Source organism: Bufo bufo, chromosome 3 (assembly GCF_905171765.1).
Source record: "Bufo bufo chromosome 3, aBufBuf1.1, whole genome shotgun sequence".
Classification (NCBI taxonomy): Eukaryota; Metazoa; Chordata; class Amphibia; order Anura; family Bufonidae; genus Bufo; species Bufo bufo.
This window is the reverse complement of record NC_053391.1, coordinates 303,453,830-303,481,179: the sequence shown is the minus strand read 5'-3', so window position 1 is coordinate 303,481,179 and position 27,350 is coordinate 303,453,830.

Sequence of the window (27,350 nt, the reverse complement as noted above, 5' to 3'; positions counted from 1 at the left end):
CATATGGAGTGTACTTCTATTTTGATTCTAAAAAATTTACCCGTGGAGGTAGTTCTGGGTATACCTTGGCTCCAGGTTCATAATCCAGTCATCAATTGGTCCACAGGTGAATTAGAGAAATGAGGGGTGAAATGTGATGCATGTTGTCTACCTGTTATTCAGGCTGGAGTCTCTGCGGAGTCAAACTCTTTTCCAAATACATTAGTGACTTTGCTGATGTTTTTTCTATGTCCGAGGCTGATTTCCTTCCCTCCCCATAGACTTTATGACTATGCCATAGACCTTGTTCCGGGATCTAAGTACCCTAGGGGTCATATTTATAATTTGTCAGGTCCGGAACGGAAGTCTATGAGGGATTACTTGAAGGAGTGTCTACAAAAAGGACATATTAGACCCTCAGTGTCTCCTATGGTTAGAATGGTCTCCTTTTTGCTAAGAAGGATGGTCGATTGAGACCGTGTATTGATTATAGAAAGTTGAATAAGATTACTGTTAAGAATCAGTACCAGTTGCCATTGATTCCAGACCTGTTTAATAATATTCTCAGAGCTCATTGATTCACTAAACTTGATCTCAATGGGGCCTATAATCTTATCCGAATTAAGGAGGGGAATGATTGGAAGACGACCTTTAATTCTCTAGAGAGTCATTATGAATACTTAGTGACCCCGTTTGGGCTAAATAATGCTCCGGCGGTTTTGCAAAATTTTGTCAATGACATTTTTAGACAATTTATTGGAAAATTCATAATTGTTTATTTAGATGACATCCTGATTTATTCGCCTGACATGGATTCTCACGTTATTCACACTAGACAGGTACTGGAGGTCCTTTGGGAGAACCGACTGTTCGTGAAGGGTGAGAAGTGTATTTTTGGAGTACAGGAAACTTTGTTTTTAGGATATATTCTCACACCCCAATCCTTCAAGATGGATCCAGGGAAGGTACAGGCCATTTTGGAGTGGGTGAGACCTTCCTCTCTTAAAGCGTTACAACGCTTCTTAGATTTCGCAAAATTATTATCGAAAATGTATTAAGAACTTTTCTATTATTGCCAAGCCTCTCACGGATCTAACTAGGAAGAGAGCTGATCTAGTGAATTGGTTACCAGAGGCCATAAAGGCTTTTGAAACACTCAAGAGGTGTTTCGTTAACATCCCAGTATTAGTTCAACCTGACCAAGAGCGACCTTTTGTGGTGGAGGTTGATGCTTCCGATGATGGAGTTGGGGCAGTACTCTCCCAGGGGTCATCAGCTCTCACTAACCTGAGACCTTGTGCTTTCTTTTCTCATAAATTCTCTTCTACCGAGAGAAATTATGACATTGGTAATCGAGAGTTACTTGCTATTGAATGGGCTTTTGAGGAATGGCACCATTTTCTGGAGGGGGCTAAACATCAGGTTACAGTAATTACGGATCATAAGAATTTATTGTTTTTGGAATCTGCTAAACGTTCGAATCCCAGACAGGCTAGGTGGGCATTGTTCTTTACACGTTTTAATTTTTGTATTACTTTCAGGCCAGGATGTAAAAATATTAAATCAGATGCTTTATCCGGCAGTTTTTGTGCTTTTCAATCTCCGGATACTCCACCAGGACCAATATTACCGGCAGGTGTCATTGTGGCTTCAATCACCTCTGATCTGATGACTGAAATAACTGCGGGACAACACTCCTGGCTCCGTTACAATCTCCTACTGATAAATTATTTGTCCTGAGTCATTTACGTCTCCGACTGTTGGGTGAGTGTTAGTGGACATCCGGGTATTAATGTGGTATTTAATCTGCACTGAAAAATAAAGGTAACATTTTAATAGAGCTGGACTTTTCTCTCTCCTTTACTTAAGTTATGCTGTGGTTCCCGGCATGGTCCGTGCTCGGTGCAACAGGGTTTGAGCACGCCTACATTTTTTATTTTTGCCTCCGGATATTAATGCCACCAAGGAACTCATCTCCAGGTTTTATTGGTGGCCTACCCTGTCTAGAGATGTCCACTCATATGTGTCTTCATGTGAGGTTTGTGCCAGGTCCTAGACTCCTTGGTCTCATCCGGTGGGGGAGTTACGACCACTGCCCATCCCTAGTAGACCATGGTCCCATATCTCCATGGACTTTATCACTGACTTTCCGGTGTCGTGATATGTCGTGATATGGGTAGTTGTGGACAGATTTAGTAAAATGGTGCACTTCGTCCCTCTGGCAAAACTGCCTAATGCCAAGACTTTAGCTTCTCTGTTTGTTGATCATGTTATTCAGTTACATGGAATTCCAGAGAATGTGGTTTTGGATAGAGGTGTTCAATTTGTTTCTAGGTTTTGGAGGGCCTTTTGTCGCAAATGTAACATCTCTTAGTCTTTTTCTTTGGCATTTCATCCGGGAAACCAACGGTCAAACTGAATGTTTGAACCAGTCTCTGGAGCAGTACTTGAGGTATTATGTCTCTGACAACCAACAGCTGTGGGTGAAGCATCTGCCCATGGCTGAATTTGCCATTAACCACCAGGTGAACTCATCTATTGGTATGTCTCCTTTTTTTGTAATCTTGGTTTCAATCCGCGTTTTTGTTCATTTTTGCCGTCTTCCTCACAAGTTCCGGAAGCTGATCTGGTAGCTAAAGAACTGTGCACAGTTTGGGCCCAGGTTCAGTCAAACCTGAAAAAAGCCCAAGAGGTTCATAAAACCAATGCGGATAAAAAGCGCTCTCGAGGAGAAGACTTTGGGTTAGTTGATAAAGTATGGTTATCCACCAAGAATTTGTCCTTGAAGGTACCTTCCAATAAGTTTGCACCAGGTTTTATTGGGCCTTATTAGATTGTCGACATCATTAATCCTGTGTCTTTTAAGTTACGTTTGCCTGATTATTTTCTTATTCACAATGTTTTTCACAAGTCTTTACTCAAGAAGTATGTGTCCCCTGTATCCCCTACACAGGAATCTCCGCCCCCAGTGGAGGTTGCCGGGCAACCAAAATTTGAGATCTCTAGGATTATTGATATGAGAAGGGTCCAGAATTATTTTCAGTATTTGGTCCATTGGAGAGGTTTTGGTCCTTAGGAGAGGTCTTGGGTGCCGGCTAAGAATATGCATCCTGAGAGGTTGGTGAGAAAATTCCATCTGGCTCACCCAGAGAAATCCACTGCAGAGATCATGGGTCTGGTGGCCCCTTGTGGAAGGAGGGGTACTGTCATGGGGAGCCGATGGCGCACTCTCCCTTCGCAGCGCTGCAGGCATCCCGCGTGCATAGTGGAGAGAGGACGCAGGCGGCGTCCTCATCTCCATTGGGACCAGGGGGCAGCAAGGATCCGCGTGCCTCCTAGGCGTGGCCGGCGTCCTCCGTCCCTTAGACAACAAGCAGCAGGAGAGCTGAGCGCCGATAATGATGTGGTGTTATGTGAATCACCAGTCTGTCCTATTTAAACAGGCAGCCTGCTGGCCACAGGTTGCCTGTAATTGGTCTTTCTACCCACACCAGTGTTCCTATTTGCTATTGTGTTTGGACCTCGGCTTTGTTTCTGACCTAGACCTTGTTACCTTCTTGGAATTTACGTGACCTCTCAGCTTCTGACTTCGGTTTGTTTTGACCTTGCTATTGTGTTTTTCCCTTGTGTACCTGCGTGACCTCCTGGCTTTGACCTTTGCTTCCCTGATCCTGTTACATATTACTTTAGCACCCTTTAGGCCCCTGCACGTATCTAAGCTAGGGACATCCACCAAGTTATACGCCGTGCAAGTAGGTAGGGACAGAGGTGCGGGTGGAGATCAGGGCTGCACTCTTCCCTCCCTACGTGACAGTTTGTCCCTCTATATAGCTGCAGTATCGCAGCAGAACCGCACATAACTGCTTCACAATACAAATGCACTATAATATACTTTCTATGTTAGAAAGTATATTATAAGTATATCACAACCCTCAGTATATCCTACCTATCGATAGCACACCTATGCCAGTCCTTAAAAGGAATTTGTGGCCCTATTGGCTAGCGTTTGTTGTCCCTAACAGTCTGTCCCTGCTCCACAAAGCAACCTCTCCCTATAATGGCAAAACCCATAATTAGAGTTGAGCGAACACCTAGATGTTCGGGGAGTTCGGTCGAACTTTAAAAAAAAGTTCAGGTTCGGGAGCCGAACTTGATCCGAACTTGGACCTGAACCCCATTGAAGTCAATGGGGACCCGAACTTCACTTTATTATTTTCCGTTATAATATAGTTATAACGGAAAATAATAGTATTCGATTTTTCAGATCAGAGTTTTCACGATCGTGAAAACTCAGATCCGACAGTATATTCTAACACAGAGGCGTTCCCATGGTGATGGGGACGCTTCAAGATAGAATATACTAAGAACTGTGTACATAACTGCCCCCTGCTGCCTGGCAGCACCCGATCTCTTACAGGGGGCCGCACAATTAACCCCTCAGGTGCCGCACCCACCCCCCCCTATTAAAATCATTGGTGGTTAGTGCGGCCCCCCCTATTAAAATCATTGGTGTCCAGTGCGGCCTCCTCTCCCCCCCCCCACCCCTAATTAAAATCATTGGTAGCAGTGGCCACAGGTTAACAACTCCCCTCCCCCCCTCATCATTTGTGGCAGCGGAGCGGCAGTTCCGATCGGAGTCCCAGTTAAATCGCTGGGGCTCCGATCGGTTACCATGGCAGCCAGGACACTACTGCAGTCCTGGCTGCCATGGTTACTTAGCACTTTTAGCGGCATTATACTTACGTGCGCTGTCTGTGGCCGGCGGCGCTCCTCCTACTGGTAATTAAAAGGTCTGTGCGGCGCATTGCTTACAGCACAGACCTGTCACTTACCAGTAGGAGGAGCGCCGGCCGGCCACAGACAGCACATGTAAGTATAATGCTGCTAAAAGTGCCAAGTAACCATGGCAGCCAGGACTGTAGTAGCGTCCTGGCTGCCATGGTAACCGATCGGAGCCCCAGCGATTAAACTAGGACTCTGATCGGAACTGCCGCTCCGCTGCCACCAATGACTTTAATTAGGAGGGGGAGAGGGGAGGCCGCACTGGACACCAATGATTTTAATAGGGGGTGGGTGTGGGTGGGGGGCCCGCACTAGCCACCAATGATTTTAATAGGGGGTGGGGGGGGGGCGCACTAGCCACCAATGATTTTAAAAGGGAGGGGGGGCCGCACTGGCCACCAATGATTTTAATACTGAGGAGGGAGGGGGGTCTGGCCCCCTGCTGCCTGGCAGCACCTGATATCTTACAGGGGGCTGTGGTCCGCACAATTAACCCCTCAGGTGCGGCACCTGAGGGGTTATTTGTGCGGATCACAGCCCCCTGTAAGAGATCAGGTGCTGCCAGGCAGCAGGGGGCCGTTATGTCCACAGTTCTCAGTATTTTCTAACTTGAAGCGTCCCCATCACTATGGGAACGCCTCTGTGTTAGAATATACTGTCGGATCTGAGTTTTTACGATATAACTCAAATCCGATGGTATATTCTAACATAGAAGCGTTCCCATGGTGATGGGGACACTTCAAGTTAAAATATACCATCGGATTCGAGAAAACTCAGATCCAATGATATATTAATATCCGATGATATATTAAAGGGACACTGACAGGCCCAATAAGCATATTTAGCTATATATATATATGAATGCATAGGTCTTCTAATGTGTATTAAAAACACATAAGTATAACCCCTGTGCACCTTATAAATACAACAAAATCATGTTTGATAACCTGATGTAATTGCTCTTCTTTCTGCCCAAGGGGCGGCGTTTCTGCTCCACATGGGCGCACACACGCGCCCAACCGCTGTTTTCAAGCGCTGCCCAGCTCATCAATATTCATTTCACAGGGCGGCTTCTGCTGTCCCCAACATTCCGAGATCCCGCGCATGCCCAATAGAAAGATCTTGGAACGTCGGGGACAGCAGAAGCTGCCCAGCGAAGTGAATATTGATGAGCTGGGCGGCGCTTGAAAACGGCGGTTGGGGCGCGTGTGTGCGCCCATGTGGAGCTGAAACGCCACCCCATGGGCAGAAAGAAGAGCGATTACATCAGGTTATCAAACATGATTTTGCTGTATTTATAAGGTGGACAGGGGTTATACTTATATGTTTTTAATACACATTAGAAGACCTATGCATGCATATATATATAGCTAAATATGCTTATTGGGCCTGTCAGTGTCCCTTTAATATTACCCGAACACCGAACCCGAACTTTTACTGAAATGTTCGGGTTCGGGTGCCGAACACCGTAAAGTTCAGTACGAACCCAAACTTTATAGTTCGGGTTCGCTCAACCCTACCCATAATGTAAAATGGCTGCCAGATCGGGTTCTGTTATAGGGTGGGGTGTGTCCATGTGCTAAAATGTCTCAATTGGCTGTCCTGTCCCACTTGATGGATGTGTCATAGGTCAAAGTTTGGCACAATGCAAAAGAATATGGCGCATGCGAACATCGCCATATGTTCGCATGTTCGGCAAATCGCGAACGAGCAAAGTTTGCCATGAAACAACTGCCAGGTGAACCACAAGGCCATCTCTATTCTGGAGTTTGCAGCAGTATAAGGAGGCCACTGACTGGCATAATGACAGAATCTGGAGTTGGCAGCAGTATGAGGAGGCCACCGAGTAGCACAATGACCAAGTCTGGAGGTGGAGGCAGCATGAGGAGACCACAGAGTGGCCCAATGACAGAGTGTGGAGGTGGCGGCAGAAGCAGCAGCATCAGGAGGAGGCCACAGAGTGGCACAATGACAGTCTGGAGGTGGCAACAGCAGCATCAGGAGGATACCACAGAGTGGCAAGGTGACATAGTGTGGAGATGGCAACAGCAGCAGGATACCACAGATTGGCAAAGTGACATAGAGTGGAGATGGCAGTAGCAGCATCAGGATACCACACAGTGGCAATGTGGCATAGTGTGGAGATGGCAGCAGCAGTATCAGGAGACCACAGAGTGGCAAGGTGACATAGTGTGGAGATGGCAGAAGCAGCAGTATCAGGATACCACAGAGCGGCAAAGTGACAGTGTGGATATGGCAGCAACATCAGGATACCACAGAGTGGCAAGGTGACAGTTTGGAGATGGCAGTAACAGCAGCATCAGGAGACCACAGAGTGGCAAGGTGACATAGTGTGGATATGGCAGCAGCAGCATCAGGAGACCATAGAGTGGCAAAGTGACATGGTGTGGATATGGCAGCAGCATCAGGATACCACAGAGTGGCAAGGTAACATAGTGTGGAGATAGCAGCAACAGGAGACCACAGAGTGGCAAGGTGACATAGTTTGGAGATGGCAACAGCAGCAGAATACCACAGAGTGGCAAGGGGACATAGTCTGGATATGGCAGCAGCTGCAACAGCATCAGGATACCACAGAGTGGCAAGGTGACATAGTGTGGAGATGGCAGCAGCAGCATCAGGATACCACAGAGTGGCAAAGTGACATAGTGTGGATTAGGCAGCAGCAGCATTAGGATACCACAAAGAGGCAAGGTGACATAGTGTGGAGATGGTAGCAGCTACATCAGGAGACCACAAAGTGACCCGGTGACAGAGTGGGGCGGTGGGTGGCAATCCCAGTACCCGCTGATAAAGGTGGATGAAAGAAGGAGCACTTGGCATCAGATGTGTGGCATCAGGAGGGTGGCAGCATCAGAGTAGTAGCTGAGGCAGGTAGCCAGAAGAAACTGATCTCTTTTTATCAAAGTGTTGGTGTGGCACCATGGATGATCTAGTCTGATGCATCAGGAATTAGTGGTTGGAAATCCTGGCTGATCCACGCCTGATTCATCTTGACAAAGGTAAGTCTCTCCACATTTTGGGTGGACAGGTGAGTGGCCCCGCCGCACTAAACACCCGTTCTGATGCCACACTACTGGCCCGGCAGGACAGCTTTTCCAGGGCAAACTCTGCCAGTTGCAGCCAGAAATCCAGTTTGGCTGCCCAGTAGTTCAGCGGATCTTCAATGTGGGGTGGCAGGGTGCTGTCCAAGTATACCACCACCTGCTGGTTCAGGTCCTGCTCCAGGTCTGCCTGCTGCTGCTGCTGGCGAGTAGTTTCTTCACTAAGCGGGTGAAGAAAGCTGCTCATCAGTAGTGATGAGCAACATAGGCAATATTCGTTTGCGTGATATTTCACAAATTTTTCGCATAATATTCGCAATAAATTCATGAATTCTAAAATTCGTTATCTCGTTATTATTTTCGCGATTGCGCAAATTGGCACTAATGATGCGCATATTTTTTGCGCAATACATTCAACTACACATTTTATCAGGTCGGAGTAGATATTACTGATTGGTGCACTTAGTATTGTCTGGACATCACAGCACTATGTCTGTAGCATGTATGTATGTATGGACAGCAGAGAAACAGTAATTCCTATCACACTACCTAACACCCTGCACTTAAACCTATCAGCTACACTATATCACTATCTAACCTACACTGACTGACTATCTCCCACTAACTATCTGTATTATATATATATGAGCTAACTAACTATCTAATGTAATTGGATAAGGAATAGGATCCAGATGAAAGCACAATGTCACTGCTCTCTCTCTTAGAACTGCAAAAAAACAGCAGAAAATGGCTGCTGGGAAGTTTCTTATATAGTAAAGAGGTAGGCAACTTTCCTATTGGTTGCTAGGGATGTTGCTAAGCTCTCACAAAGATATTGCAGCCTTCTCATTGGCCCACAAGTAAGAAGGGAGGTTACTGATGAAAAAAAAAATCTAGAATATTCGCAATTACGAATATACAGCACTATATCGAAGTGCCGATATTCGCAATAAAAATTTGTGATTAGAATATTTAGTGACTGTAGACTCAGGCTTCTGCTGATGGAGCTGGTACTGCTCCTGCCACCCCACCCCTCCCCAGAAGCCATGGCAGTGGAACGTAGGAGCAGAGGGCCCCCCCCCCCCGGTCAGACCTGTGAGAGGATGGACGATGGCACAGATAGGCAGCGGCCAACTGACTAGATAGGATGTCTCTGTAGTAGTTCAGTTTGTCCTCCCTCTCAGTGGGTGTAAAAAAGGCCCCCATTCTGGACCGGTAGCGAGGGTCCAACAAGGTGGAGAGCCAGAAGTCATCCCTCTGCCGAATGGTGACAATTCGGCTGTCACTACCCAAGCAAGTGAGCATCCATCGGGCCATTTGTGCTAGTGACTCAGAGGGACTCCCTGCCTCCATCTCCACTGCATACGGCCACGGTGTGTCTGGGTCCTCTGTCTCGTCTTCTTCATCGCCCTGTAGCTCCTCTGGCTGCTCCTGCTCCTCCTCTCCTGTTACCTGAGTAGAAAAACCACCCATTTCGCTACACATTCCCTGTGCTTCAATGTCCTCCTCCCGCTCCTCCTCCTCCTCTTCCAATTCAGCCCTCACAGGGCTCATGTGGCCGTGAGATCTAGGCGCCACGTCTCCAGTCCCCTGACCAGCCATTGTTACCACCATCTGTTCCAGGACATGAAGCAGTGGAATGACATTGTTCATCCTGTAGTCCTGGCGACTGACAAATAACGTGGCGTCCTCAAAAGGCTGGAGCAAATGGCAGGTGTCACGCATGAGCTGCCACTGGCTAACATCGAAGTTACACAGGGGAGCACTTCTATCCACTTGCATCATCAAGAAATCGTTGATGGCCTTTCTCTGTTCGTATAGTTGGTCTAACATATGGAGTGTGGAATTCTAACGGGTGGAAACGTCGCATATCAGCCTATGTTGGGGGATGCTGTTCTGCCGCTGCAGCTCAAGGAGGGTGTGCTTTGTGATGTACGAGTGGCTGAAGTGCATGCAAAGTTTCCTGCCCATTTTTAGGATGTCTTGCAGATGGGTGGAAGACTTCAGTAACAACTTGACAACCAGATTGAACACGTGTGCCATGCAGGGCGCATGGCTCAGCCCTCCTTGACACAGCGCCGACCAGGGCCGGCCTTTGGGGTGTGCGGGCTGTGCGGCCGCACAGGGCGCCATAGCAACAGGGGCGCTGGGCGGCCGACAGCTCGCAATGTAATATGCGGCAGACGAGGCAGCACTTGTGTTCTCCCTCGGGGCGCCCCCTCCATCTCCCCCTCCCCTGTCTGACCTGATTCCTCCTCCCCTGTGTCTGACCTGCCTGCTGCCCCCACCACTGCCAATAAGAAGAGAGACAGGAGGAGGAGGGGAGGGGCTGTGGCCACTGCGCCACCAATGAAGATAACTGACCTGAAATACAAATACAGGAGGCGGGTGCCGGAATCAAATAGCCGGCACCCGACCTTTGTGACAGGGAGCTGCGATCAGCTGCAGTTGAGTTAACCCTTCAGGTGCGGTACCTGAGGGGTTAACTGCCGCTGATCGCAGCTCCCTGTCACAAAGGTCGGGTGCCGGCTATTTGATTCCGGCACCCGCCTCCTGTATTTGTATAAGAAACGTTGGTGGCACAGTGCGCCCCCCCCCCCCAACACCCCAGTATAAGAAACATTGGTGGCTCAGTGGGAAGTGCCAATGAGGGTTAAAAAATAATTTAAAAAATTAACTCACCTCCTCCAGTTGATCGCGTAGCTGCCGGTCTCCTGTTCTTTCTTCAGGACCTGTGGTGACGTCACTGAGCTCATCACATGGTCCATTACCATGGTGATGGATCATGTGATGTATCATGTGATGAGCACAGTGATGTCACCACAGGTCCTTTGACAGGTCATGAAGAAAGAACAGGAGACGATCAATTGAAGGAGGTGAGTTAATTATTATTATTTTTTTTAACCCTCATTGGCACTGCCCCACCAATGTTTATTATATTGAGGGGGGGCGCACTGCGCCACCAATGTTTATTATACTGGGGTGGGGGGGGCGCACTGCGCCACCAATGTTTATCATACTGGGGTGTTGGGGGGGGCGCACTGCGCCACCAATGTTTATTATATTAGGGGGGCGCACTGCGCCAATGTTTATTATATTGGGGGGGCGCACTGCGCACAACGACGGGTTAGGGAAATTTCACAGCAGAGTGCGCATGCGCTGGGAGCCTCGCCAGCGGTTAGGGAAAAATTATGGGCCAGTGCACAGGTGCGGTGATCGGATGGATGTTCTCAGCTGGACACCGGCCGACACTGCGCATGCGCTGGGAGCCTCACCAGCGGTTAGGGTAGGGAAAAAGCATTGGCCCGTACGTAATTTTTCCCTTCCCTAACCGCTGGTGAGGCTCCCGGTGCATGCGCAGTGTCGGCCGGTGTCCAGCTGAGAATATCCATCCGATCACTGCGCCTGCGCACTGGCCCATAGTTTTTCCCTACCCTAACCGCCGGCGAGGCTCCTGGCGCATGCGCACTCTGCTGTGAAACTTCCCTAACCTGTCGTTGTGCGCCTGCGCGGCGCTGCACACCTCCTCACGTCATGTCCGGTGCGACCGGAAGTGACGAAGGTAGGGAAATCTCACGAAGTAGGGAAGTATAACATTACACCGGCCTTTGGGGTGTGCAGGCTGGTAACTACTTGGTTGGATAGTCAGCCAGCCTATGCCATGATGCCAGCAACAAGCAGTGTTAGCTCGCACAGGGCGCCTGAACACCTAAGGCCGGCCCTGGCGCCGACACAATGTTCTTCCCATTGTTGGTCACTATGGTTCCAATTTTAAGTTGTCGGGAGAAAGGCAGAATTTGATTTCTTGATGAAGGACACGGAGCAGTTCCTCCCCTGTGTGACTCAGTTCGCCCAGGGAAACGAGGTGCAGAACAGCGTGACACCACCGTGTCCTGCAAATGTGGTATGCTGGAGGGGCACTGTGACTTGTCCCTGCAGTGGAGGCTGAGGACATGGTGGAGGATGAGGAGGCCGAGGCAGACATTGTTGCAGGACCAACGACATGACAACAAGGAGGCGGAAGCGGCGTGACCTGGTCAAGTTGCTGGTGTGGATGTGCAGGAACCACATTCAGCAAGTGAGCCGTAAAGGACATTTATTGTCCCTGACCGTAGTTACAGCTCCACACTTCAGCGCTGCCGTGCACTTTGGCAGACACCGACAGGCTCAAGGACTGGCACACCTTCTGTTCTACACATTTGTGCAGGGCTGGTACTGCCTTTTTCGCAAAGAAATTACGGCTTGGGACACTTCACCTCAGCTCAGCACAAGCCATCAGTTCTCTGAAAGGTGCAGAGTCCACCACTTGGAAAGGGAGGGACTTCAGTACCAGCAACTTGGACAGGAGCACGTTCAGATTTTGCACAGTTGAATGACTGACGAGGAGTAGAAGGAGCAGGAGCATCTGGCCCAGCAGAAGATTTGAATGACAGACAGCTACCTTCGGATGAGGGGGTGGAGCCTTGACTGGCTGAAACCGAGTGCGTGCCACTTGCTGATGCAGTGGTTGCTGTGGCAGGCTGGACCACCACATCGGAGCCACGGTTCTCCCAGGCCACAGTATGGCAATGCTGTATATGTTGACACTCACGGGCAAACTGCCACCCTCTTCTCCCGATGATGATGAAGCCCCTCCATCACCCGGCTCCCAAGTGCATCATCGACTAGTGTCTGCACATCACTGATGTCCTCCTCAACAGTCTCTGGGTCAGGAGCCTGACCACTCGCAACACCACCTCCCACGTCACTCTCCTCATTACTACTTGCCCACCTAGCAGAGGAAGCGGTGGGTTTCCTCCAGATCTTGGCTGGGCAGTAGCTGCTGACTGTCCTTTAGTAGCTCGTCCTCGCTGAAAAGTGTTGCCAAGCCCACAGCATATAATACTTCTCTGGGTGAGGGAACAGAAAAGGATAGAGGCAGGTTGAGGACACCCTGCTTCCGGGCCATGCCAACTAAGGGTTGTGTCTGACAAACTTACCAACTGTTAACTCCTATCCAGACCAACCCAATAGCCCCTATAAATTATACAAAGATATTCACATATAATATGTAGTAAATTTTTATTAGTAAAAAAGTTAATTGACAAGGTGAATACAAAAAAGGAGGAGGCGGTAACAATATCTCCTCACTCCTGATAACCCCTGATAGAGGAAACCGCACAGGTAATCAGCTCAAAATAATGATGGTATGAATATCCATGGGTAAAACATGTACATGTAGCCACCAAGATGCACAATGAAGAATGGTTAAACTATCACTGTGCAACAGGATCAAAAATGATAATACAGCTGCATACAACCGATTAATAGGGACCAATAGCAAGCCGGAACCGTGTCCAGTCAAGGATAACACACAGAAGTGTGTCAATGGGTCAGCATGTCAAAGTGTGTATGGTAGGGCTACAAGTGACAGCAGATACTAGCTGCAGTTAGCACTAATACATAATACATAATGATCAAAGTACCCACAGTAGATCCATGATTATATATACAGTAAAGGTAGAGCTGCATGCAAGTGGCTTGTGAAAACCAGTAACAAATCGGATAAATATCCAATCATCAGATCATATGCTGTAGCACAATGATGGATCCACAAACCACAAATTTAACAACAGTTGCATGAAAACAACACAATAATACTGTGAGGAACATTGATCAGTTACCCATGATGAGCGAAGTACCCGAGGCAAAATGTGTGCCTGTGCCCCAACACGCGTTTCGCCACCCTACTGGCTTCGCCAGCCAGTATTTATCCGATTTGTTACTGGTTTTCACAAACCACTTGCATGCAGCTCTACCTTTACTTCTTAACTTTAGTTACAGTAGCGCTATCCCGTGTACTACTACATACTATCAAGCTCCCGTAGCAGGCAGAGCAGCCGGCAGCTGTAATGTCACTCACGTCACGTGCCTGCTCCGCCTGCTTCATTAATGAAGCGGGCGGAGCAGGTGAGTGACGTGAGTGAGTGATGTGACGCTGCCGGCTGCTATGCCTGCTATGGTACTGGGGCTTGATAGTAAGTAGTAGTACATGGGATAGCTCTACTGTAACTAAAGTTAAGAAGAGGTTAAGGATTACAGTTTACATATTTTTACTGTTGTGAGCGGCGGGGCCCGGTGTAAGAATACAGTGACTGCATCGGGCCCTGCCGCGATTCCAGCAGTTCCAGACCCTCCTCTCTCCCCCTTATACATCGCCGCACTGTGCATCATCGCAGCCGGCGATATATTAGTGTTAGCGATATAAAAATGGGAGCATTCACCCCATAAGACGCACTGCCATGGGGGACACTGTTATGGGGGGGGGGATCTGTGGATGACACATATATAGCATAAGATGCTATATATGTGTCATCCACAGATCCCCCCATAACAGTGCCATCCACAGATCTCCCTCCCCATAACAGTGCCATCCACGGATCCCCCCATAACAGTGCCATCCACAGATCCCCCTCCCCATAACAGTGCCATCCACAGATCCCCCTCCCAATAACAGTGCCATCCACAGATCCCCCTCCCATAACAGTGCCATCCACAGATCCCCCATAACAGTGCCATCCACAGATCCCCCTCCACATAACAGTGCCATCCACAGATCCCCCATTACAGTGCCATCCACAGATCCCCCATAACGTATCATCCACAGATCCCCTCCATAACAGTGTCATCCACAGATCCCCTCCATAACAGTGTCATCCACATATCCCCCATAATAGTGTCATCCAAAGATCCCCCATAACAGTGTGTCATCCACATATCCCCCATAAAAGTGTCATCCACAGATCCCCCATAACAGTGTCATCCACAGATCCCCCATAAGTGTCATCCACAGATCCTCTACATAACAGTGTCATCCACAGATTTCCCATAACAGTGTCATCCACGGATCCCCCATAATAGTGTCATTCACAGACCACCATTAGTTCAAAATCCACTAAAAGCAAACCTTTTTTTTTTTTTAATTAAAAAAATTTAATTAAAAAAAAAAATTTTTTTTTTAATTTTCCTCCTCAAAAACCTACTTGCGTCTTATGGGCAGGTGCGTCTTATAGGGCTAAAATACGGTATATTTTTTCTTTCTGTACTGAAATAGGCCACTAAACTCTTTCAACACATATAACTGCAGAAGTAAACTGAGAATATATTTATCTTTTTGTACTGAAATAGTACACTAAACGCTTTCACCACATATAACTCCATAAGTGAAATGCGTATATATTTTTCCTTTTGTAAAAAAAGTCGTTGATCCAGGGAGTTATTCTGATTGCCTGATTGGAGTCGGGAAGGAATTTTTTAATCCCCTAAAGTGAGGAAAATTGGCTTCTACCTCACAGGTTTTTTTTTGCCTTCCTCTGGATCAACTTGCAGGATGACAGGCCGAACTGGATGGACAAATGTCTTTTTTCGGCCTTATGTACTATGTTACTATGTACTCAAATAGGACACTGAACTCTTTCACCACATATAACTGCAGAAGTGAAATACGTATATATTTTTCGTGCTGTACTGAAATAGGCCACTAAAGTCTTTCACCACAAATAAATGCAACAGTGAAGTGCGTATATTTTTTTACTTTTTGTACTGAAATAGGACACTGAACACTTTCACCACATATAACTGCAGAAATGAAATGCGTATATATTTTTCCTTTTTTTACTGAAATAGGCCACTAAAGTCTTTCAACACAAATAACTGCAGAAGTGAAACGCGTATATATTTTTCTTTTTCCACAGATATAAGCCACTAAAGCCTTTTCAACAAAACACTTGCACCCCAATAACAAGAACAAATTTCTGGAATGCCAGAGCTGTATAATGGCTATTTGGATCCCCAAATAATGTTTCCCTGCACTTGTAAATCGCTTTTTTTTTTCACAATGAGGTTTTTCTAGCACTGTCCCTAGTGACTTCAGACGTCTCTCCCTGCACTAAGATGCTGTGAAATGATTCCTCCCTATCATTTCCCTGCAATTTGAATAATGTTTCCCTGCACTTATAAATCACATTTTTTTTCACAATGAGGTTTTTCTAGCACTGTCCCTAGCGACTTCAGATGTCTCTCCCTGCACTAAGATGCTGTGAAATGATTCCTCCCTATCATTTCCCTGCAATTTGAATAATGTTTCCCTGCACTTATAATTCAAATTTTTTTTTCACAATGAGGTTTTCAGTATAACTCTCCCTAGCGCCTGCAACATCTGTCCCTGCACTCGGAAGGCTGCAAAATGTCTGAATCCAAGATGGCTGCAGGTATTTATAGGGCTGTGACATCACAGGGCTGGCTGGCAGGCATGCATGGCATTATGGGTCAGCCCGCCTTCCCAGAGTTCCTTGCCCCATGTCCTCACAAGTGTAGCCACCATTTTAGGAAAAATTGCGATTCGCTACCACAAAGCGTGAGGAAATTAGCATTCGTTGCAAATCTAATTTTTCCTGAAAATCGGATCGAATTCCACTTCGCCAGCTTTGATTCGCTCATCTCTATTTAGAACCTATGGCACTGTAGCTAATCTCTCTTGACGTGGACGGAAGACAATAATTGATGAAAGCTTGCAATGCAGGATAGTCTGGATGGTGGATAAGCAGTCCCAATCAAGTTCCAAAGAAATTCAAGCTGTCCTGCAGACTCAGGATGCATCAGTGTCAGTGCGAATTATTTGTTGACATTTGAATTAAATAAAATGCTATTCCAGGACACCCAGAAGGACCCAGAGACACAGAGACAAAAAAAGCTAGACTGCAGTTTGCCAAAATGTACATAACTAAGCCAAAATCCTGCTGGGAAAACGTCTTGTGGACAGATAAGACCAATATAGACCTTTTTGGTAAAGCACATTATTCTACTGTTTACCGAAAACAGAATGAGGCCTACAAAGAAAAGATCACATTACCTACCGTCAAATATGGTAGAGGTTCAAATATGTTTTGGGGTTATTTTGCTGCCTCTGGCACTGGGTACCTTTTGGGTCATAATGTAGGGTTCAGTGTCAGAAAGCTGGGTTTGTGTCCTAGGTAATGGGTCTTCCAGCAGGACAATGACCCCAAACATACTTCAAGAAGCACCCAGAAATGGATGGGAACAAATGGGGTAATTTGTTAATCTGAAATACACCTAAATTAGAAGTATTTCAGGCGCATATGACGAGGCAGCAGTTAGTTGCACCACTATCTGCGACTTTTCCCCACTCACGCCAGGTCTAAAATTGTAGGCATGGGCTGGAAAGCGGTCTCATTCATCATTTTCTTCACCTGTTTTAGGCAAAAATTGTCTAAATGTAAGACAGGCTCAGAAGCTGTCTTAAATTTCGAACTGGTGCCGGATGCCCCGAAGTTATGAAGAGGCGTGAGTCTGTGCAGGGCCTTATAAATGTCTCCCAAAGTGCTAGAGAGTTCTGAAATGGCCAGCAATGAGTCTGGATCAAAATCCCATTGAACACCTGTGAAGAGATGTTTCTGTTGGGAGAAGGCACCCTTCAAATATGAGAGATCTGGAGCAGTTTACAAAAGAATAGTGGTCCAAAATTCCAGTGTAAGAAGCTTGTTGATGGTTATAAGAAGTGATTAATTTTGGTTATTTCTTCCAAAGGGTGTGCAACCAAATACAGTCCTGATCAAAAGTTTAAGACCACTTGAAAAATGGCAAAAAATCATATTTTACATTGTTGGATCTTAACAAGGTTCCAAGTAGAGCTTCAACATGCAACAAGACGAAATGAGAGTGAGACAAAACATTTTTTGAGCATTCAATTAATTGAAAATAATAACAAGCACAATGGAAGAACCCCCTGCTCTGAAGAGGGGAGGGTGTCGGGACTCTATTTCGGCTTAGGAGCCCCTGCTCTGACTCCATATATAGCTATATCCATATATGGAGTCAGTGCTTGGGGACACCCCAGTGTATTTAAATCTAATTTCTGAAAAGTTTCTGCTGGGATTTGAACTCCCAATGTTGTACATTAGGGGCAAGGACCTTATCCACTCAGCTATAAAGCTGAGTGCTAAATTGTGGCAGAAAAACCTCATAGTAGTTTCTGATTTAGTGAGTATAACTATTCAGCAGAAGATTTATTTTATATTTCTGTGCAGGTTAACATGTAGCTGCATAGTGTAGTGGTTAACATCCTTGCCTCTAATGTACAAGCTTGGGAGCTTGAATCCTGGCAGAAACATTTTAGAAATAGAGATTAAATTGATATATTTAATATTTTTTTTAAGTAATTGTAAAAAATGTATGGCACAAAATAAATGTGTAATTACTAATTATATATATATATAGTAGAAAGCGGAGAGCACATCCAGTAGAAAATCATGGTTTATTGACCCATGTGGGACAGTGAGGCAATCTTTCGGCTCAGCATGCTTGAGAAAGGCTCTGTGTCCGTGCTGAAACTTTGCCTCACTGTCCCACATGGGTCAATAAACCACGATTTACTACTGGATGTGCTGTCTGCTTTCTACTATTATTTTGGGGTAAGAAGTTACACCCTGGAACATAGCACCCGCTGTATTTTTGTGAATTGGTGCTGCCATTTTTTTATTTATATTTATTTATATACAGTATATATATATATATATATATATATATATATATATATATATACATACACTCACCTAAAGAATTATTAAAAACACCATACTAAGGGCTCTTTCACACTTGCGTTGTTCTATTCCGGCATAGAGTTCCGTCGTCGGGGCTCTATGCCGGAAGAATCCTGATCAGGATTATCCCCATGCATTCTGAATGGAGAGAAATCCGTTCAGGATGCATCAGGATGCCTTCAGTTCCGGAACGGAATGTTTTTTGGCCGGAGTAAATACCGCAGCATGCTGCGCTTTTTGCTCCGGCCAAAAATCCTGAACACTTGCCGCAAGGCCGGATCCGGAATTAATGCCCATTGAAAGGCATTAATCCGGATCCGGCCTTAAGCTAAACGTCGTTTTGGCGCATTACCCGATCCAACGTTTAGCTTTTTCTGAATGGTTACCATGGCTCCCAGGACGCTAAAGTCCTGTTTGCCATGGTAAAGTGTAGTGGGGAGCGAGGGAGCAGTATACTTACCGTTCGTGCGGCTCCCGGGGCGCTTCAGAGTGACGTCAGGGCACCCCACACGCATGGATGACGTGATCGCATGGATCACGTCATCCATGCGCATTGGGCACTCTGACGTCATTCTGGAGCGCCCCGGGAGCCGTACGGACTGTAAGTATACTGCTCCCCCGCTCCCCACTACTACTATGGCAGCCAGGACTTTAATAGCGTCCTGGGTGCCATAGTAACACTGAACGCATTTTGAAGACGTATCCGTCTTCAAATGCTTTCAGTACACTTGCATTGTTACGGATCCGGCGGGCACCTCCGGCAAATGGAGTGCACGACGGATCCGGACAACGCAAGTGTGAAAGAGGCCTAATACGGTGTTGGACCCCCTTTTGCCTTCAGAACTGCCTTAATTCTACGTGGCATTGATTCAACAAGGTGCTGATAGCATTCTTTAGAAATGTTGGCCCATATTGATAGGATAGCATCTTGCAGTTGATGGAGATTTGAGGGATGCACATCCAGGGCACGAAGGTCCCGTTCCACCACATCCCAAAGATGCTCTATTGGGTTGAGATCTGGTGACTGTGGGGGCCATTTTAGTACAGTGAACTCATTGTCATGTTCAAGAAACCAATTTGAAATGATTCGAGCTTTGTGACATGGTGCATTATCCTGCTGGAAGTAGCCATCAGAGGATGGATACATGTTCTCATTCTGTTTACCATTTGAATGTCTCAACAGAAATCGAGACTCAACAGACCAGGCAACATTTTTCCAGTCTTCAACAGTCCAATTTTGGGGAGCTCGTGCAAATTGTAGCCTCTTTTTCCTATTTGTAGTGGAGATGAGTGGTACCCGGTGGGTTCTTCTGCTGTTGTAGCCCATCCGCCTCAAGGTTGTGCGTGTTGTGGCTTCACAAATGCTTTGCTGCATACCTCGGTTGTAACGAGTGGTTATTTCAGTCAATGTTGCTCTTCTATCAGCTTGAATCAGTCGGCCCATTCTCCTCTGACCTCTAGCATCCACAAGGCATTTTTGCCCACAGGACTGCCGCATACTGGATGTTTTTCCCTTTTCACACCATTCTTTGTAAACCCTAGAAATGGTTGTGCGTGAAAATCCCAGTAACTGAGCAGATTGTGAAATACTCAGACCGGCCCGTCTGGCACCAACAACCATGCCACGCTCAAAATTGCTTAAATCACCTTTCTTTCCCATTCTGACATTCAGTTTGGAGTTCAGGAGATTGTCTTGACCTGGACCACACCCCTAAATGCATTGAAGCAACTGCCATGTGATTGGTTGACTAGATAATTGCATTAATGAGAAATAGAACAGGTGTTCCTAACAATTCTTTAGGTAAGTGTATATTTAGATAAAATCATACTTCTGATATATATGAATGCATAATATGTGGGAAACTACTACTGATGTTTTTAGCCATAATATATTTACATATATTGTAATATATTATATATTCTAAATCTATAATAATATATGTAAATATATTATGGCTAAAAACTTTTATATATATATATAAAACATTTCCTGAAATGTTTCTGCAAGGATTCAAACTCCCAAGCTTGTACATTAGAGGCAAGGACATTAACCACTACACTATACAGCTACATGTTAACCTGCACAGAAATATGAAATTAGTCTTCTGCTGAATTGGAATACTCACTAAATCAGAAACTACTATGAGTTTTTTCTGACACAGTTCAGCATTCAGCTTTATAGCTGAGTGGATAAGGTCCTTGCCTCTAATGTACAAGAGGTTGTGAGTTCAAATGCTGGCAGAAACTTTTCAAAAATAATTGCTAAATTACATTTGAATACACTGGCTCGAGCACACATCATGTTCGGCCGAGCATGGTCACTCTCTCAGTAAAGTAATACTTCCTGATATTACTTTTAAACCTTTGCCCCTCTAATTTAAAACTACAGTATGTCCTCTTGTAGCAGTTTTTCTTCTTTTAAATATTCTCTCCTCTTTTACCTTGTTGATTCCATTTATGTATTTAAAAGTTTCTATCATATCTTCTCTGTCTCGTCTTTCTTCCAAGCTATACATGTTAAGGTCCTTTAATCTTTCCTGGTAAGTTTTATCCTGCAATCCATGTACTAGTTTAGTCGCTCTTCTCTGAACTCTCTCCAAAGTATCAATATCCTTCTGGAGATATGGTCTCCAGTACTGCGCACAATACTCCAAATGAGGTCTCACTAGTGCTCTGTAGAGCGGCATGAGCACCTCCCTCTTTCTACTGGTAATGCCTCTCCCTATACACCCAAGCATTCTGCTAGCATTTCCTGCTGCTCTATGACATTGTCTGCCTACCTTTAAGTCTTCTGAAATAATTACCCCTAAATCCCTTTCCTCAGATACTGAGGTTAGGACTGTATCACTGATTTTATATGCTGCCCTTGGGTTTTTACGCCCCAGGTGCATTATCTTGCACTTATCAACATTAAATTTTAGTTGCCAGATTTCTGATTATTCCTCTAGTTTTCCTAAATCCTTTTCCATTTGGTGTATCCCTCAAGGAACATCAACCCTGTTACAAATCTTTGTGTCATCAGCAAAAAGACACCTTACCATCGAGATCTTCTGCAATTTCGCTGATAAAGATATTAAAGGGACACTGACAGGCCCAATAAGCATATTTAGGTATATATATGACTGTACAGGTCTTCTAAAGTGCATTAAAATCATATAAGTATACCCCCTGTCCACCTTATAAATACAGTAAACTGATGTTTTATAACCTGGTAGAATCGTCTTCTTTCTGCCCAAGGGGCGGCGTTTCATCTCCACTTGCGCCCAGCCAGCCTCCCCCAACTGCCGTTTGAAGCGCCGCCCAGCTCATCAATATTCACTTCGCTGGGCAGCTACTACTGTCCCCGACACTGTGTACACACAGAAAATGAGGGCGGAGCGAAGAGTTGGAGGTCGGCCGCACTAGTATTAACCCCTTCTGAGGTGTTTGAGATCAGCGCTCTGAAGCGCTGCTCTGAACAGTGCCCGGCGCAGAACGCAGAGGCTGAAGCGGCTTCTAAGATAAAGAGTGGACGCAGGCGCGATGTGATCCCGGCCAGTGAGGGTGCCGGGCGCATGCGCTGAAGATGAGACAGAGTCCGATGCCCATAGGTTTGTATTGCGCATGCGCCGGATCTTGTAAAGTCGGGGACAGTAGTAGCCGCCCAGCGAAGTGAATATTGATGAGCTGGGCGGCGCTTCAAACGGCAGTTGGGGAGGCTGGCTGGGCGCAAGTGGAGATGAAACGCCGCTCCTTGGGCAGAAAGAAGACTATTTTACCAGGTTATAAAACATCAGTTTACTATATTTATAAGGTGGACAGGGGGTATACTTATATGATTTTAATGCACTTTAGAAGACCTGTACAGTCATATATACACCTGAATATGCTTATTGGGCCTGTCAGTGTTCTCTCTTTAAACAATATGGGTCCCAGAACAGATCCCCGAGGTACCCCACTGGTAACAAGACCAGGTCTGAATATACTCCATTGACTACAACCCTCTGTTGTCTGTCCCTCAGCCACTGCCTAATCCATTCAACAATATGGGAGTCCATGCACAAAGACTGCAATTTATTGATTAGCCTTCTATGTGGGACAGTATCAAAAGCCTTACTAAAGTCCAGATAAGTGATGTCTACTGCACCTCCGCCATCTATTATTTTAATCACCCAATCAAAAAAATCAATAAGATTATTTTGACATGATCTCCCTGAAGTAAACCCATGCTGTTTTTCATCTTTCAATCCATGAGATTTTAGATGTTCCACAATCCTCTCCTTAAGTATGGTTTCCATTAATTTCCCCACTATTGATGTCAGACTTACTGGCCTATAGTTGCCCGATTCCTCCCTACTACCTTTCTTGTGAATGGGCACAACATTTGCCAATTTCCAATCTTCTGGGATGACTCCTGTTGCCAGTGATTGGTTAAATAAATCTGTTAATGGTTTTGCTAGTTCGCAGCTGAGCTCTTTTAATAGCTTTGGGTGTATCCCATCAGGCCCCTGTGACTTATTTGTATTAATTTTCGACAGCTGACTTAGAACCTCTTCCTCTGTAAAGACACATGCATCAAAAGATTCATTAGTCTTCTTTTCCTTCATTTTCCTTTGTAAAAACTGAACAGAAGTATTCATTGAGGCAGTAAGCTAGTTCTTTATCTTCTTCCATATACCTTCCTTCTTTTGTTTTTAATTTGGTAATTCCTTGTTTTAGTTTCCTTTTTTCATTTATGTATCTGAAGAATGTCTTATCGCCTTTTTTCACTGACTAAGATAATTTCTCTTCTGCCTGTGCTTTAGAAGTTCTTATAACTTGTTTGGCCTCTCTCTGCCTAATCCTATAAATTTACCTGTAATCCTCTTTTTTTTTTTTTTATAATTACTAAATACTATCTTTTTGTTTTTAATGATTTTTAATGATTTTGGTCACTTCTGCTGAGTACCACAGTGGTCTCTTCTTTTTTTTGTTTTTACTGACAACCTTAATGCAATTTTCTGTTGCCTTCAATAGTGCCACTTTTAAGTAGTCCCATTTCTCCTGGACTCCATTGAAACTGCTCCAATCTGATAGGGACTCGTATACCACTAATCTAATTTTAGAAAAGTCTCTGTACTTATAGTAAACCACACGGACTGGTGATCACTAGATCCCAAGCTTTCCCCTACAGTAATATCAGATACCAAATTCCCATTTGTGAATACTAAATCTAAAATGGCCTCCTTCCGGGTTGGCTCCTCAACTACTTGCTGTAGAGATAATCCCAGTAGTCAATTTAGAATATCTGTACTCCTGGCAGAACTAGCTATTTTGGTTTTCCAGTTTACATCAGGAAGATTAAAGTCTCCCATAATGATAACTTCCCCCTTCAATGTCATTTTAGCTATTTCCTCAACTAGTAGATCATCTAATTATTTGACTTGGCTAGGTGGTCTATATATAACACCTACACGAGTTACCTTATGATTATCAAGCTGCAAGGTAACCCAAACTGACTCTAAATTGTTCTCGCTAACTTGTATCAAATTTGATTTCATGCTATCTTTCACATACAGGGCCACCCCTCCCCCTTCTTGCCTTCTCTGTCTTTCGTGTATAGAGAGAACCCTGGTATTGTTATATCCAAGTCATTACTCCCATTGAACCACGTCTCAGTAACAGCCACTAAATCTATATTCTCAGATGCCATTATAGCCTCAAGTTCATTGATCTTATTCCCTAAACTGCGAGCATTTGTAGACAAGAATCTGAGCTTGTCATTTCTGAAAACACATGCACACATGTCTGAACAGAACATATATGTGTATAGGGGAGTTAGGAGAGGTAGCTTTCAGCTAAAGCAGCATTTATCCTACAGCTATTGAAGGTGTATGCACACCTTAAGTGTGCAAAAGTTAAAGGAGTTTTCCAAGATTTTTATACTTATGACCTATCTTCAAGATAGGTAATCAGAATCTGATCGGTGGGGGTCCGACAATCGGGACTCCCACCGTTCACCTGTGAGTGCCGTGGCCTTCCCTCTGCTTTTCCTAGGCCAAGTGATGACATGTTATATACCAAGCACTATACAATGTACGCCGCTGTGCTTGGTGACCACAGAGAAGGCTGCGGTGCTCAGCGCCTCTGCCTTCTCAAACAGCTCATCGGCAAGGGTCCCAGGTGTCAGACCCGCACTAATCAAATACTGATTACCTATTCAGAGGATAGGTCATCAGTTAAAAAATCCTGGAAAACCCTTTTAACATATCTTTCTGCTGATTATGCCTTTGCTGGATAGCAAAGTTTAGAAGATCATGTCAATATTGAAAACCTGTATTTCAGCTCTAAAGCAATACTAAAAATCACAGCTCAATGCTTTACTTTGACTTTAATGGAAACTATTTTAAATATGCATGTAGTTATAACTTAGTCATCCTCCTCACCTTTATATCTAAACAACCAATGTAAAATCTCCTCTGTAAGCTAGACTGGATCTGTGTATGGTTTATGCATCTTTGCATTGTCATGTACAAAGTCCATAATATATAATTATTGTTTTGCCACTATTTCAAGTTAATGGTTTTTCATCATCAAAGTCTAATTCAGTGCAATGTTATAGAACAAATATGCGGAGTTTAAATGCTCTGCAGTAAATGCTTTAGGTTTACAATTTCTGAAGTAATACCGGTACATGACTTTGATGACTAGAAGCATACGCTTATCCCGAGCACTGACCTTCATCGAAAATGACAGAGTAGCAGCTGCCACTCCAAATTCAAACATTTACATAAGACTATCTATGTGGTGGTTTAGCCTTGTATAATTTTCCTAATTTTAAAGTTTATATTGATATATTCTATGATTTATTTTAAAGCTACAGTAAGTAGAGAGTGACATTTTCTTTCATGCAATTTGGCATGTTCTAGAATGTGTAAAGTACATATTGTATACTGGAGCAAGAACAGAAATTTCTCTGTATTTTATTGTACTCTCAATATTATAGATCATGCACACAGCAGAGCAGAGCTGCACGGCCTCTGTGTGTTATTGTATTGGCTTCTTCAGGTGCTGTATATACGGTGATATTTTCTTCTATGAACCCCAGAGCCTCCCAAATAGTGTTGAGCGCGAATATTCGAATAGCGAATATTATTTGCGAATATCGCAACTTCTAAAATTCGCGAATATTTTGAATATAGTGCTATATCCTAGCCACTGAGGAAGGGGAAAGAAGTCCCCGAAACGCGTCTGGCGTTATATCCCTGCTTTAAGCAAGAATCCGGATATGATTGAGACCATATAAATCATTTTTCACATTTGAAGCGCTCCATTTTTCATCCAATGTGAGTACCTCTCACTGGAATACCGGAACAAAGTTATCAAGTCCCGCGATACCTGTGGGGAGAACACGTGACAGACACCAGAGAGCGAGGACGCCGGAAGTAACTTCAGCCGAGTGGTGCGGTAAGCTGAACAACGGGATTGCCGGAGACTTACATACACCGGTAAGCGATATTTTCCCACAGCATTGAGCACCAGAAGATACTGAGGTTCTCAAACACCTCATAAGGTCCAGACCGCTATATGTTATATATTGTGGACATTGGGAAATGAACAAACGGACCTTGTGATATCATTTATCTTCACTTAAAGGGACAGTACCTTCAGCACCAATTATTTGGATGCACATTGCCTTTATCTAAAGGGACATTGTTGCTAGCGTTATCACAGAATTTGCTGAGCACAAAGATCATAAAAGTGGAACATTGGGAAAATACCTAGGTGATAGGATTTTTTACCCACCAGACTGCACTATATATAGAGGACCCTTTCTTATATATAGGATCCCACCACCAGTGCATTGTACTTTTCATATTTTATACTTTTAGGGGTATTTTAATGTTATTTTAACATTGGAGATCATTCCGGAAATTGTGTCGTTTTAATTACATGTTGTATAATTTCTGCTGCTTATACTCTATCGTTGAGCTGGCGGCCATTAAATGCTGTTTGATGTGACCCATATAGTGAGTGCCAGTCATTTTTCTATCCATTTTCTACTTCTCTTGACTGATTGGGTGATCAGTTTTTGACTAGAGCACCCCTGCCACACAGAGGAGGGCGGTGAGCTATCCACGATAACCATTTTAACACTATGTTCTAGAATGTGTAAGGTACATATTGTATACTGGAGCAAGAACAGAAATTTCTCTATATTTCTTTGTACTCTCAATATTATAGATCATGCACCAAACAGAGCAGAGCTGCACGGCCTCTGTGTGCTATTGTATTGGCTTCTTCAGGTGCTGTATATACGGAGATATTTTCTTCTATGAACCCCAGAGCCTCCCAAATAGTGTTGAGCGCGAATATTCGAATAGCGAATATTATTTGCGAATATCGCAACTTCTAAAATTCGCGAATATTTCGAATATAGTGCTATATATTCGTTATAGAGAATATTCGTCATTTTTTCCCATCTGAACAGTGAACACATGATTCCTCCCTGCTTCTTGCTTGTGGGCCAATGAGTCATTGGCCCACAAACAACTTAACCGCCTCCGGACCGCCTAACGCAGGATTGCGGTCTGGAGGTGGTCGATTCAGGCACCTTCACGCGTCGGCGCGTCATCTCGCGAGAGGCGAGATTTCCTGTGAATGCGCGCACACAGGAGCGCGCGTTCACAGGAACCGAAGGTAAACGAGTGGATCTGCAGCCTGCCAGCGGCGATCGTTCGCTGGCAGGCTGTAGATACGATTTTTTTAACCCCTTAAAGGTATATTAGACGCTGTTTTGATAACAGCGTCTAATATACCTGCTACCTGGTCCTCTAGTGCAGTGTTTCCCAACAAGTGTGCCTCCAGCTGTTGCAAAACTACAACATACGGACGTCTGAATGGAGCCTTACAGGGGGGTGATCACCCCATATAGACTCCCTGATCACCCGCCTGTCATTGATCACCC